The sequence below is a fragment of the Oncorhynchus keta genome, chromosome 32, assembly GCF_023373465.1.
Source record: "Oncorhynchus keta strain PuntledgeMale-10-30-2019 chromosome 32, Oket_V2, whole genome shotgun sequence".
In the NCBI taxonomy this organism is placed as follows: domain Eukaryota; kingdom Metazoa; phylum Chordata; class Actinopteri; order Salmoniformes; family Salmonidae; genus Oncorhynchus; species Oncorhynchus keta.
The window spans coordinates 27,192,471-27,207,564 of record NC_068452.1 but is presented as its reverse complement, the minus strand read 5'-3'; the positions used below and the strand labels follow the sequence as shown (position 1 = coordinate 27,207,564).

Sequence of the window (15,094 nt, the reverse complement as noted above, 5' to 3'; positions counted from 1 at the left end):
TATATACTACTCTGTGTACTACTTCAGCACCACACCAAAACCCACTGTAGATACTACTCTGTGTACTACTTCAGCACCACACCAAACCCCACTGTAGATACTACTCTGTGTACTACTTCAGCACCACACCAAAACCCACTGTAGATACTACTCTGTGTACTACTTCAGCACCACACCAAAACCCACTGTAGATACTACTCTGTGTACTACTTCAGCACCACACCAAACCCCACTGTAGATACTACTCTGTGTACTACTTCAGCACCACACCAAAACCCACTGTAGATACTACTCTGTGTACTACTTCAGCACCACACCAAACCCCACTGTAGATACTACTCTGTGTACTACTTCAGCACCACACCAAACCCCACTGTAGATACTACTCTGTGTACTACTTCAGCACCACACCAAACCCCACTGTAGATACTACTCTGTGTACTACTTCAGCACCACACCAAACCCCACTGTAGATACTACTCTGTGTACTACTTCAGCACCACACCAAACCCCACTGTAGATACTACTCTGTGTACTACTTCAGCACCACACCAAACCCCACTGTAGATACTACTCTGTGTACTACTTCAGCACCACACCAAAACCCACTGTAGATACTACTCTGTGTACTACTTCAGCACCACACCAAAACCCACTGTAGATACTACTCTGTGTACTACTTCAGCACCACACCAAAACCCACTGTAGATACTACTCTGTGTACTACTTCAGCACCACACCAAAACCCACTGTAGATACTACTCGGTGTACTACTTCAGCACCACACCAAAACCCACTGTAGATACTACTCTGTGTACTACTTCAGCACCACACCAAAACCCACTGTAGATACTACTCTGTGTACTACTTCAGCACCACACCAAAACCCACTGTAGATACTACTCTGTGTACTACTTCAGCACCACACCAAAACCCACTGTAGATACTACTCTGTGTACTACTTCAGCACCACACCAAAACCCACTGTAGATACTACTCTGTGTACTACTTCAGCACCACACCAAAACCCACTGTAGATACTACTCTGTGTACTACTTCAGCACCACTCCTGTTTTCTATTCCAGACATCAGCTATAAAAATATCTTATTTCCCCTTGGCTCTCTGTCTCACTTATGATCCTGCTGTATAGGTAAGCAAAGGGTTGCCTTGCCAACTGCATCAGCGGCATTTGGCCTTGTATGAAAGATAGAGAGAGAAAGAGGGAGGGAGAAAGAGGGAGAGAGACAGAGAGAGAGAGAGAGAGAGAGAGAGAGAGAGAGAGAGAGAGAGAGAGAGAGAGAGAGAGAGAGAGAGAGAGAGAGAGAGAGAGAGAGAGAGAGAGAGAGAGAGAGAGAGAGAGAGAGAGATAAACACCCTTTTTTACATTTCCCTTTCCCCCATCTCGCTCTGTCAATTCTCCAAAGCTTATTATACTGAACAAAAATATAAACGCAACATGTAAAGTGTTGGTCCCATGTTTCATGAGCTGAAGTAAAAGATCCCAGAAATGTTCCATATGTACAAAAAGCTTATTTATCTCAAATTTTGGGGACAAATTTGTTTACATCCCTGTTAGTGAGCATTTCTCCTTTGCCGAGATGGTACATCCACCTGACAGGTGTAGCATATCAAGAAAAATTAGCAGGTTTGTCACACAACACAATGCCAGAGATGACTCAATTTCTGAGGGAGCGTTTGAATGCTAATTTCTCTACCATAAGCCCGACTCCAACGCCGTTTTAGAGAATTTGATAGTACGCCCCACCGGCCTCACAACTGCAGACCAGGTGTAACCACGTCAGCCCAGGACCTCCACATCCAGGTTCTTCGCCTGCAGGATCATCTGAGACCAGACACCCGGACAGCTGAGGAAATTGAGGAGTATTTCTGTCTATAATAAAGCCATTTTGTGAGGAAAAACTAATTCTGATTGGCTGTGCCTGGCCCCCCAGTGTGTGGGCCAGTCTCCCAAGTGGGTGGGCCTATGCCCTCCCAGGCCCACCGATGGCTGCGCCCCTGCCCAGTCATGTGAAATCCATAGATTAGAGCCGAATGAATTTATTTAAATTGACGGATTTCCTTCTATGAACTGTAACTCAGTAAAATCATTAAAATTGCTGAATGTTGCGTTTATATTTTTGTTCAGTCTAGTTCCCCAAAGCCTTACACCACATTTTCTCAAGCTCTCTGCTTCAACCTTTGATTTTACCTTCATCACTCTATGTCTCTCTCTCTCTCTTTTCTCTTCCCAGCTATCGGGCCTCTCCTTGCTCCTTCACGCCTCCAGTCTGTGCTGCTGTCTCACTCTGTCTCTCTCTCTTTTCTCTTCCCAGCTACGGGGCCTCTCCTTGCTCCTTCACGCCTCCAGTCTGTGCTGCTGTCTCACTCTGTCTGCCACGTTTCCAGCAGCTAGCTTCTGGAGCGCCGTCCTCTCCACACACCTGCTGTCCTTCTTTCCCCCAAGATTCCCTCTCAGGAGGAGAGGCTGTTCTTTCACCATCCCTCTCCTTCTCCCGCTCTTATTCTACCATATTCTCAACCAATATTGTTTCAGCCCATTAAACAACAGACACAAATCCGTTTGGAGACGGAGACGGAGACTAGCATGGCCTTGGATGTGGCTCCATTTCTCTCTCCTGGGCCCTGTGTTGGCTTCCGGCCTGGGAAATCCACTTAGCCGCAGCGGCACAAGCCTGGGCTCCTGGCGCATGGATGGCACGTGCACTTAATGAATTACACCATCAGTCTGCAAGCATACCCTGTACACCTCTTTATGAACAATAAAATGCATCATGTTTACACGTTTAACACGGGCGGGTGGTGTATCATAAATATATCTATGTGTGTAGGATACACTATGGGGTCAGTGACACGTATGTATGGCCGTGGCACAAGGGGCAGTGGATGTCGTACCTGTCGATAGAGATGTGTGGGGTAAATGTAATTTGATTGTCCAATGCTATCCTCCATAGTGTAATGGGGATATAGGGGGATGAATGGCTGGCTGGTGGCCCTAGTGGGTCATGTTTGCTGGTGGACCCTGTTGACGCAGGGTCAAACGTGGAAGGGTGAGCAGAGATAATGCTTTATCCACATTGGAACCCGTTGTGCTGAAAGCGCGTGACGTCAGTTGGAATGCCCACCGGGCGGCCTCATTCCGGGCAGCTTTTTTTTGGAGGCTGTTTGAAATTATAGGAGTTTCTGGGAGCCCATTTTGTACAGCTGTGTTTGTTCAGGCTGAATAAAAGTTGATTATTCTGCAGAAAAAAATTGTCCAGTCCAGCAGCACGGTCCAAACGCGGATCACAGCCAGCTAAGATAAAGCAGGACCAGATTGCTTCATCCCATTAGACATGGTTAAAGTGAATAGAATGAAAAGGGGTTGGGGAGAAATATCATAGGGATGAGCCATAGAGGGATCTAGTGGAACTCTGTCATGCCGAGGTAACACTGTATGTCTGGTGACACTCTCACTCACTCACTCACTCACTCACTCACTCACTCACTCACTCACTCACTCACTCACTCACTCACTCACTCACTCACTCACTCACTCACTTCTTTCTCTATGCCTGTCTTCTCTCCCTGTCTTCCTGTTCCCTCCTATCGCACCACGCTGATCCTGTCTCCAACTTCCCCACTCTTTCCAGTTTTCTTCAAAGGAAACAACCCCTCTTGCTCTCTGTCAAACCTCTGCATCTGTTTTCCCATGAATGAACCAGCATTGATCTGATAGTGGTAACGACGTTGCACCAGAAAGCCGCCGCCACTTCATTTGTGTACAGATCATTGTTCAAGACAACAATGAAATACAGAGGATCAACACTAACAGATAAAACCATTGCTCATACTTTTTGTTTCTCTCAATCACCCTCTCTCACACACACAGTACACATAGAAACACACACACTGTACCTTGGCAGCCATGATCATGGAGGAGCCACCGCGGACCCCCAGGATGGGGATGTGTGTCTGTGCGGAGATGAAGTCCAGGATCTGGGCTATGGCCTCCTGATCCGTGTCGTCCCCGAACACCACGCCCTGTAGCCAGTGCTCTGTCATCAGGTCACAGATGCTCTTGATGATGCTCTTGGGGTCCGTCTCGTTCATGGTGAGCACTTCCACGTTGGGCGCCAGCGGCATGTGCAGGAAGTCGTCCTTCTCCCGGGCGCCCGCCAACGCCACCTCGCTAGAGTTGCCCACCAGCACCACAGCGATGCTGAGGCCCTGAACCAGCTTGGGCAGAAGCTGGTGGTGGGGGGGCTGGGCCATGGGGATGTAGTGGGCCACGCCCCCGCCCTTGTCTCTGCGAGAGTGACAGGCGGGGGGCAGGTGGAACAGGCACATCAGGAGGCCCAGGAGTGACAGGGAGAGGGATGAGAGGGCCGCACGGCACCGGGGAGGACGTCTCACCTCCTGGGGGGGCAGGGGTGTGGGGGACGCTCGCCTTTCCTGAAGGTGGGAGGCGCTGTGGCAGCCGCAGACAGGCATAATCGAGGAGTGGGAATGTAATACCTGGGGGGTGGGGAGGGAGGGGGGGGGGGGAGAGAGAGAGAGAGAGAGAGAGAGAGAGAGAGAGAGAGAGAGAGAGAGAGAGAGAGAGAGAGAGAGAGAGGTCAATGTGGCCCATAGACATTGATTGACAAGAGCCTATAACATGAATCAGTGTATCACTAACCATGTTTCTATCTACAGTTTTTATGCGAGTAAAGTCATACCATATAAAAAAAATCACTACAGCTGTGATGGGAACAGGAGATTTCGGTATATTTTTATAAATGCTGACAGATCTTTTTTTGTTCGACATGTTTTTTTATTCATTGGAAAAATGTATTATGCGAGAAATGGTGGTGAAAACGCATTTATGCGCAAATATTGATAGAATAACCATAGAATAACCTTGGAGAAATATGGTGTGTGGTTCTCCCACTATGACTCGGGAAACCATGCAGTTTATTAGGCTACAGATTAAATAAATGATGAACTTCACAGGGTGGTGAAAGTGCATGGTGATCTTGATGCTCCTTTCCAATAAATATTGAGGGTCTTATTCTGGTGACATGATGATTGATGCTTGACTGCTGTTTATCCATAGTAAACTCATCATGTAGACTGGCCTCTATGTATCTGGGAGCTGATGGCTAGACTGCTGTTTATCCATAGTAAACTCATCATGTAGACTGGCCTCACTGTATCTGGGAGCTGATGGCTAGACTGCTGTTTATCCATAGTAAACTCATCATGTAGACTGGCCTCTATGTATCTGGGAGCTGATGGCTAGACTACTGTTTATCCATAGTAAACTCATCATGTAGACTGGCCTCTATGTATCTGGGAGCTGATGGCTAGACTGCTGTTTATCCATAGTAAACTCATCATGTAGACTGGCCTCTATGTATCTGGGAGCTGATGGCTAGACTGCTGTTTATCCATAGTAAACTCATCATGTAGACTGGCCTCTATGTATCTGGGAGCTGATGGCTAGACTGCTGTTTATCCATAGTAAACTCATCATGTAGACTGGCCTCTATGTATCTGGGAGCTGATGGCTAGACTGCTGTTTATCCATAGTAACCTCATCATGTAGACTGGCCTCACTGTATCTGGGAGCTGATGGCTAGACTGCTGTTTATCCATAGTAAACTCATCATGTAGACTGGCCTCTATGTATCTGGGAGCTGTTGGCCATACTGCTGTTTATCCAGGTGAATGCACCAATTTGTAAGTCGCTCTGGATAAGAGCGTCTGCTAAATGACTTAAATGTAAATGTAAATGTAAACTCATCATGTAGACTGGCCTCTATGTATCTGGGAGCTGTTGGCTAGACTGCTGTTTATCCATAGCAAACTCATCATGTAGACTGGCCTCTATGTATCTGGGAGCTGTTGGCTAGACTGCTGTTTATCCATAGTAAACTCATCATGTAGACTGGCCTCTATGTATCTGGGAGCTGTTGGCTAGACTGCTGTTTATCCATAGTAAACTCATCATGTAGACTGGCCTCACTGTATCTGTGAGCTGTTGGCTAGACTGCTGTTTATCCATAGTAAACTCATCATGTAGACTGGCCTCTATGTATCTGTGAGCTGTTGGCTAGACTGCTGTTTATCCATAGTAAACTCATCATGTAGACTGGCCTCACTGTATCTGTGAGCTGTTGGCTAGACTGCTGTTTATCCATAGTAAACTCATCATGTAGACTGGCCTCACTGTATCTGTGAGCTGTTGGCTAGACTGCTGTTTATCCATAGTAAACTCATCATGTAGACTGGCCTCTATGTATCTGGGAGCTGTTGGCTAGACTGCTGTTTATCCATAGTAAACTCATCATGTAGACTGGCCTCACTGTATCTGTGAGCTGTTGGCTAGACTACTGTTTATCCATAGTAACCTCATCATGTAGACTGGCCTCACTGTATCTGGGAGCTGATGGCTAGACTGCTGTTTATCCATAGTAAACCCATCATGTAGACTGGCCTCTATGTATCTGGGAGCTGTTGGCTAGACTGCTGTTTATCCATAGTAAACCCATCATGTAGACTGGCCTCTATGTATCTGGGAGCTGTTGGCTAGACTGCTGTTTATCCATAGTAAACCCATCATGTAGACTGGCCTCTATGTATCTGGGAGCTGTTGGCTAGACTGCTGTTTATCCATAGTAAACTCATCATGTAGACTAGCCTCACTGTATCTGGGAGCTGTTGGCTAGAGTGCATGTGCCAAGACCAGAGTAGGGACATTTTCTACTTAATACAACAGTTTTTGTGACAAAAATATTAGTAGAGTTGAAAATGCATTAGAAACACATTGAACTTCAGGTTTTTATTCCGTAAAGGAAAACTTCAGCAAAAATTACATTTCTCTGGAAAAAACACTGGTTTCTTTATGCAGATTTGTTTTATATTCGCATGAAGATCTGTGGCCAATTGGATGGAAACCTAGCTAGGACAGGTTGTATATGACATACAGTACATCAATAGTGCATAAACACACACACACACATGGATACAAGGTATATACACTCATACTGATCAATATTTCACGAGGGGTGTTTTCAAGCAGGATAATGGTCTTTATTATGGATGACATAAACTCTCCCGCTGGATGGGTGGCTGAATCCCTGACAGGGAGGGAAGAGAGGAAAGAGAAAAGGCAAGAGGAGGAGGGAAGAGGGAAATGCAAAGGAGAGAGGGACAGAGGATGAGAAAGAAGCAGACAGAGACAGAGAGAGAGAGAGAGAGAGAGGGGGGGGTACATGATGACTGAGGAACTGGCTTGATGTGATGAGTGAACACTGGCTCCCTGATATACAGACAGAAAGATGGACAGATGCTGAGGGAGGGAGTGATGTATGCCCCGAGTGAGTAACAAGTCTCAATACCCCCCCGCATCTTCACCCCTCCTCCTCTCTTCTGCCCTATTTTATCCCAACACTCATTTACTCTCCATCCACCTCTCTCCAACGCTTTACGTGAATGACCACATACTGTATCTCTCTTCATTAACAGTGATGAAGAGGGGGTGCTTGAGGGACGGAAGAAGAGAGAGTGAATGACACAAAGTGAGAAGAATAAGTAGTTAAACATATCCTATTTGAAAAACTACACAGTGAGCTCCAAAAGTATTGGGACATTTTTTGTTGTTTTGGCTCTGTACTCCAGCACTTTGGATTTGAAATGATACAATTGTGATGAGGTTAAAGTGCAGACTGTCAGCTTTAATTTGAGGGTATTTTCATCTATATCGGGTGATTCGTTTCCAAATTACAGCACTTTTTGTATATAGGGAGCAAAATTATTGGGACAAATTCACTTACATGTGTATTAAAATAGTAAAAAGTGAAATATTTGGTTCCATATTCCTAGCACGCAATGATTACATCAAGCTCGTGACTCTATAAAGTTTGTTTTGGTTGTGTCTCAGACAATTTTTTGCCCAATAGAGAGATTAATTGTAAATAGTTTGTGTCATTTTGGAGTCACTTTAATTGTAATTAAGAATAGAATACGTTTCTAAACATTTCTACATTGATGTGAATGCTACCATGATTACGGAAAATCCTAAATGAATCATGAATAATGGTGAGTGAGAAAGTTACAGACACACAAATATCATACCCCCAAGACATTCTAACCTCTCACCATTACAATAACAAGGGAGTTTAACATTTATGGGGGGGGGGGTATGATATTTGTGGGTATGTGAGTGTGCATATCAGCGGCTCCTAAATATTGTGGAGGTGGTTGTAATAGCGTGTGAGTGTGTGCGTGTGTGTGTGCACCATGGAGTGTGTGTGTGTGTGTGTGTGTGCGTGCATGTGCGTGTTTGTGTATGTGTGTAAGCACCGTGGAGTGTGTGTGTGTGTGTGCACACTCACCGTGGAACAAAAGCAAAAGTTTAAAAGGCAGAGGGAGTAAAAAGAAAAATCCTGAACAAACAAACGCTATAGGAATGAGACAGTGAGCAGGATAGAGGGAAAGAGAGAGAGGAGAGATTGAGAGGCTGGGGGATGGAAGGGGGAGGTGTGTAGAGATGACAAAAATACTTCTTTAGGATAACTAATTGCTGGAGGTTCGTCAGCACTAATTACAGGTCCCTGTGTTAATTGCCAATTGTACACTCCTCTAAAGAGAGAGGGAGAGGGAGCAGGGGAGGGAAGGAGGGACAGAGAAGAGCGACAGAGGAAGAGAGAGAATAGGAATACAGACAATCTGCTAAAAGTAAGGCATATGAGGAGGTGGAGGGACACCAAGAGACAGAGAAAGATATTTGTGGAGAGAGAATGGAGGAGGTGTGAGAAAGAGTAAGAGAGGGAGGATAGGCAGCTGGAGTGGGCCTTGATGGAAAGCAATGAGAGGGAAGAGGAGACTGAGAGAAAGAATGAGGGGAATGGCAGCAGATAGACTGAGAAAAGAAAGAGGGATGGGGTGATGCTTCCTTTGAATCTGTACTTCTCTAGCAGCACTCAGTTTCCATGGCAACAATTAGCATAGGCCTCTCCACACACTGTTGATGGACACAGAGATATATACGCACGCACGCACGCACGCACGCACGCACGCACGCACGCACGCACGCACGCACGCACGCACGCACGCACGCACGCACGCACGCACGCACGCACGCACGCACGCACGCACACACACGCACGCACGCACGCGCACGCACACACACGCACGCACGCACGCACGCACACACACGCACGCACGCACGCACGCACACACGCACACACACACACACACACACACACACACACACACACACACACACACACACACACACACACACACCCCATTCCCACACATTGATGTGCCCTGGCATATCGCAAACTCTGATAAGCAATCAATGCACCCTTGCAATGGGTCCATTTTACACACCGATTGTTTTCACGGCCAAATTAACATAGACACATTTTACACACCAACATAGGCACATATTACACATTTACTGTATACACAATGTCCATTCAGATGATGAACCCATGAAGTTCTAGAATTCCCAGAACGGCACTTAAAGCAGACAAAGGTTGATCACATAACAGAAGAAGTCTAAGAGAAGACCGCACAGCAAGCCCTGAAGACATGTCTCACGCACCATTTGGTTTATGTAACGCACCAAAGCACACTGCGATATCTATTACACAACGATGGACCCCTAGATAGGCTCCCACACTGATACCAGCCTAGGGGCTAAACTCTGCAGTGCTCGGCCCATGCAACTAGAACCCCACCCAACACTGAATCCAAACGATTGACTAATTAGGAATGTCTGCCGACTGCTACTGGTAGTTACCTCCCTGAATAACCCCAGGTAATAAGTGGGACTAAATTGACTATATAAAGTATAATTGTCATTAATGAAAGCTTGGGCTAACATGGCTCAACTGATGTAGAGACACTGTTAGGATATGAGGCATGACGTGGATATTATGGCTCTGTAATTGGACGCCTTCGTCAGCCATAAATCACACGACTACAACTAGCACGGGGCCGAGGTGGTGGTGGCGAGCATGCCTTGTCAAAATAGCCCAGATATTAGACGGGCACTGACGTTTACGCACTGACATAGAGTACCAGTCAAAAGTCTGGACACACCTACTCATGCAAGGGTTATTCTTTATTTTTTACTATTTTCTACATTGTAGAATAATAGTGAGGACATCAAAACTATGAAATAACACATATGGAATCATGTAGTAACCAAAAAAGTGTTTAAAAAAATCCAAATCTATTTTAGATTCTTCAAAGTAGCTGCCTTGATGACAGCTTTGCACGCTCTTGGCATTCTTTCAACGAGCTTCATGAGGAATGCTTTTCCAACAGTCTTGAAGGAGTTCCCACATATGCTGAGCACTTGTTGGCTGCCTTTCCGTCACTCTGCAGTCCAACTCATCCCAAACCATCTCAATTGGGTTGATTTTGGGTGATTGTGGAGGCCAGGTCATCTGATGTAGCACTCCATCACTCTCCTTCTTGGTCAAATAGCCCTTACCCAGTCTGGGGGTGTGCTTTGGGTCATTGTCCTGTTGAAAAACAAATGATAGTCCCACTAAGCCCAAACCAGATGGAATGGTGTATCGCTGTAGAATGCTGTGGTAGTCATGCTGGTTAAGTGTGCCTTTAATTCTAAATAAATCACAGACAGTGTCGCCTGCAAAACACCATCACACCATCCCACCTCCTCCTCCACGCTTCATGTTGGAAACCACACATGCGGAGATCATCATTTCACCTAATCTGCGTCTCACAAAGACACGGTGGTTGGGAACAGATTTCCACCGGTCTAATATCCATTACTCGTGTTTCTTGGCCCAAGCAAGTCTCTTCTTGTTATTGGTGTCCTTTAGTAGTGGTTTCTTTGCAGCAATACGACCATGAAGGCCTGATTCATGCAGTCTCCTCTGAACAGTTCATATTGAGATGTGTCTGTTATTTGGGCTCTGGGTCTTCCATTCCTGTGGCGGTCCTCATGAGAGCCAGTTTCATCATAGCGCTTGATGGTTTTGAGGACTGCAATTGAAGAAACTTTTGAAGTTCTTCAAATGTTCCGTATTGATTGATCTTCATGTCTTAAAGTAATGACGAACTGTTGTTTCTCTTTGCATATTTGAACTGTTCTTGCCATAATATGGACTTGGTCTTTTACTAAATAGGGCTGTCTTCTGTATAACACCCCTACCTTGTCACAACACAACTGATTGGCTCAAATGCATTAAGAAGGGAAGAAATTCCTTTCAACAAGGCACACCTGTTATTGAAATGCATTCCAAGTGACTACCTCGTGAAGCTGGTTGAGAGAATGCCAAGAGTGTGCAAAGCTGTCATCAAGGAAAATGTTGTCAACTTTGAAGAATCTCAAATATAAAATATATTTTGATTTGTTTAACACCTTTTTGGGTTACATACAGTATGTGTTATTTAATAGTTTTGATGTCTTTACTATTATTCTACAATGTAGAAAATAGTTTTAAAAATTAAGAAAAACCCTTGAATGAGTAGGTGTGTCCAAACCTTTGACCAGTACTGTAATGGAGTGCCATCACACTGGCAAAAAGACAGCCGTACATACAAAATAACAGTAGCACAGTGCGCTCTCTCTCTCTCACACACACACACACACACACACACACACACACACACACACACACACACACACACACACACACACACACACACACACACACACACACACACACACACACACACACACACACACACACACACACACAGGGCCATGCTGTTTTGTTTCCTGGTAATTCATAATACGGAGAAGCTATCAAAAGCTGTCATTTATAATTAATGCGCATTTGCTTTCCACAGTCACAACACAAGTGATGTTGGGCAAAGTATACAATACAGGGGAATATTGACTCCCAGTATTACCTAAAAGGTGAGGTTTGTCTGTGACAGCAGCATCTACTATCAGGTCCCTGAGGGGATGAGCTGGCCCCTAGAACACAGGGCCAAACCACTGAGAGGAGTGAACTATGTTGGCTCTACTGGAAAAGTACACGCATGGCATTTAGCTGGCTGCTGGGGAGGAGGAGAGGGTCTATTTGAACCTGAGGTCTGGACGTGATGTTCTGCAGCAGCCACTCACAGCCCCCTCATTACCATACACAGCCAGGCATACATTCACATGTTTACCGAGAGTCATTGAGTGTATAATGGTGTCTATTTCAAGAGAGAGGATGTTGAGTGCCAATCAATCTCTCTTCTCATTATGTGTCAGGCCTGACAGTCGGAATATTTGCATGAATACGGAGAACAAATACAATATGTCATTTTTTATTTCTTGCTTTGGTATTTAGGAGAGTGTGGACAACAACACGTCGGTTTATGACCCGTGTGTTCATACACTGTCTTTGCCCGGAACTTGTACTGCAGTACTGAGAAATTGTGTCAAAGATCCAAACATTTTCTACTAAAGAAGCCATGAAGTTTGTATCTTAATCTGTTTTCAGATGGAGAAGGATTCGATTGTTATAATATGTTATAAAAAAAAACAATATCCGTGGCTTGTCTGAATATCAAGTGTCTTGGAGGAGAAAAGTACTGAACAATGCCTGAAGTTGTGTAATGTGTTTTGACACAACCATGAAGGTAAGCAGTTGGTCCTGTAATAACTCTTAGATTTCTATTAACACCCACTCTTCTGATTGGAGGAGAAAAGGTCATCTCCTCCCTGACTTGTGGGCTCACTGCCCCAATATGCTTATCAGTGTACATGAACAACTCCACTTCAGCTGGCCTATTTCCATTCTAAACATCCTTTACAGGTGTGTATGATTTCAAAGTGTTGCCTTTTGGAACAGTGAGAAAACCAGAGTGACCCCCGTGCCAATAACGGCCCGGTAATCACTTTAAATGTCTTTTATTGACAGCTTTTCAGAGACCAGAGCCGCAATAATCTGTCCTCCTCCATCCATCTCATTCCAAGCTGTTATTTTTGGATCCTGCCTTTGGATTAGTAGGTGTCCAGGATATTTCCTTTGTGTGCATGTGTGTGTGTGTGTGTGTGTGTGTGTGTGTGTGTGTGTGTGTGTGTGTGTGTGTGTGTGTGTGTGTGTGTGTGTGTGTGTGTGTGTGTGTGTGTGTGTGACAGAGAGACAGCAGTTTGAAAATATTGCATTTGTCTTTCTTGCGTGCAGGGATATAAATGGTCTGAATTGAATTTGGTGCTGCAGCAGTTGCTTAAAAGAAGATATGGGGATATAGATACGCGCTCAAAATCTGCCTCCCATGAGTGAAAACCAACAGCTCTTGTGTACAGTCAAATGAATCAAAATGGTACCCTGAAATATGCTTAGGCAAGAGCACAACCTGATCCAGTTCAGTACTGTGGTGTCCATGTCTGTCTGCAGTTACACCCCTGTAAAGCCAGAGGACGAAGGGACAAAGGGACACAACATCCCAGACCTAGTGCTACTAAGACGTACTGTACAACAAACTAACAATTGAGGATGACAACTCTATTCTGTTCCCAATGGCTACTATGGCTTTGAAAAAAGTTCACTTATTGAGTGCATAGATACAGTATCCAAACTAGTACACTTATTGAGTGCATAGATAGTGTCCTAAATAGTTAATTTATTGAGTGCATAGATACAGTGTCGTAACTAGTTCACTTATTGAGTGCATAGATACAGTGTCGTAACTAGTTCACTTATTGAGTGCATAGTGTCCCAAATAGTTCACTTATTGAGTGCATAGTGTCCCAAATAGTTCACTTATTGAGTGCATAGATAGTGTCCTAAATAGTTCACTTATTGAGTGCATAGATAGTGTCCTAAATAGTTCACTTATTGAGTGCATAGATACAGTGTCCTAACTAGTTCACTTATTGAGTGCATAGATAGTGTCCTAAATAGTTCACTTATTGAGTGCATAGATAGTGTCCTAACTAGTTCACTTATTGAGTGCATAGATAGTGTCCTAACTAGTTCACTTATTGAGTGCATAGATAGTGTCCTAACTAGTTCACTTATTGAGTGCATAGATAGTGTCCTAAATAGTTCACTTATTGAGTGCATAGATACAGTGTCGTAGCTAGTTCACTTATTGAGTGCAAAGATAGTGTCCTAAATAGTTCACTTATTGAGTGCAAAGATAGTGTCATAACTAGTTCACTTATTGAGTGCATAGATACAGTGTCGTAACTAGTTCACTTATTGAGTGCATAGATAGTGTCCCAAATAGTTCACTTATTGAGTGCATAGATAGTGTCCTAAATAGTTCACTTATTGAGTGCATAGATAGTGTCCTAAATAGTTCACTTATTGAGTGCATAGATACAGTGTCCTAACTAGTTCACTTATTGAGTGCAAAGATAGTGTCCTAAATAGTTCACTTATTGAGTGCAAAGATAGTGTCCTAAATAGTTCACTTATTGAGTGCATAGATACAGTGTCCTAACTAGTTCACTTATTGAGTGCATAGTGTCCTAATTAGTTCACTTAGTGAGTGCATAGATAGTGTCCTAACTAGTTAACTTATTGAGTGCATAGATACAGTGTCCTAACTAGTTCACTTATTGAGTGCATAGATACAGTGTCCTAACTAGTTCACTTATTGAGTGCATAGATAGTGTCCTAAATAGTTCACTTATTGAGTGCATAGATAGTGTCCTAAATAGTTCACTTATTGAGTGCATAGATACAGTGTCCTAACTAGTTCACTTATTGAGTGCATAGTGTCCCAAATAGTTCACTTATTGAGTGCATAGTGTCCCAAATAGTTCACTTATTGAGTGCATAGATAGTGTCCTAAATAGTTCACTTATTGAGTGCATAGATAGTGTCCTAAATAGTTCACTTATTGAGTGCATAGATACAGTGTCGTAACTAGTTCACTTATTGAGTGCATAGATACAGTGTCGTAACTAGTTCACTTATTGAGTGCATAGATAGTGTCCCAAATAGTTCACTTATTGAGTGCATAGATAGTGTCCTAAATAGTTCACTTATTGAGTGCATAGATAGTGTCCTAAATAGTTCACTTATTGAGTGCATAGATACAGTGTCCTAACTAGTTCACTTATTGAGTGCAAAGATAGTGTCCTAAATAGTTCACTTATTGAGTGCAAAGATAGTG

At 44.1% G+C, this 15,094-nt stretch overlaps 1 pseudogene; it reads right to left on the bottom strand.

Annotated features, from left to right (window-relative positions):
* LOC127905991 (glutamate receptor ionotropic, NMDA 2B-like) overlaps positions 1–15,094 on the bottom strand; it is a 135,577-nt pseudogene that overhangs the window by 83,605 nt on the left and 36,878 nt on the right.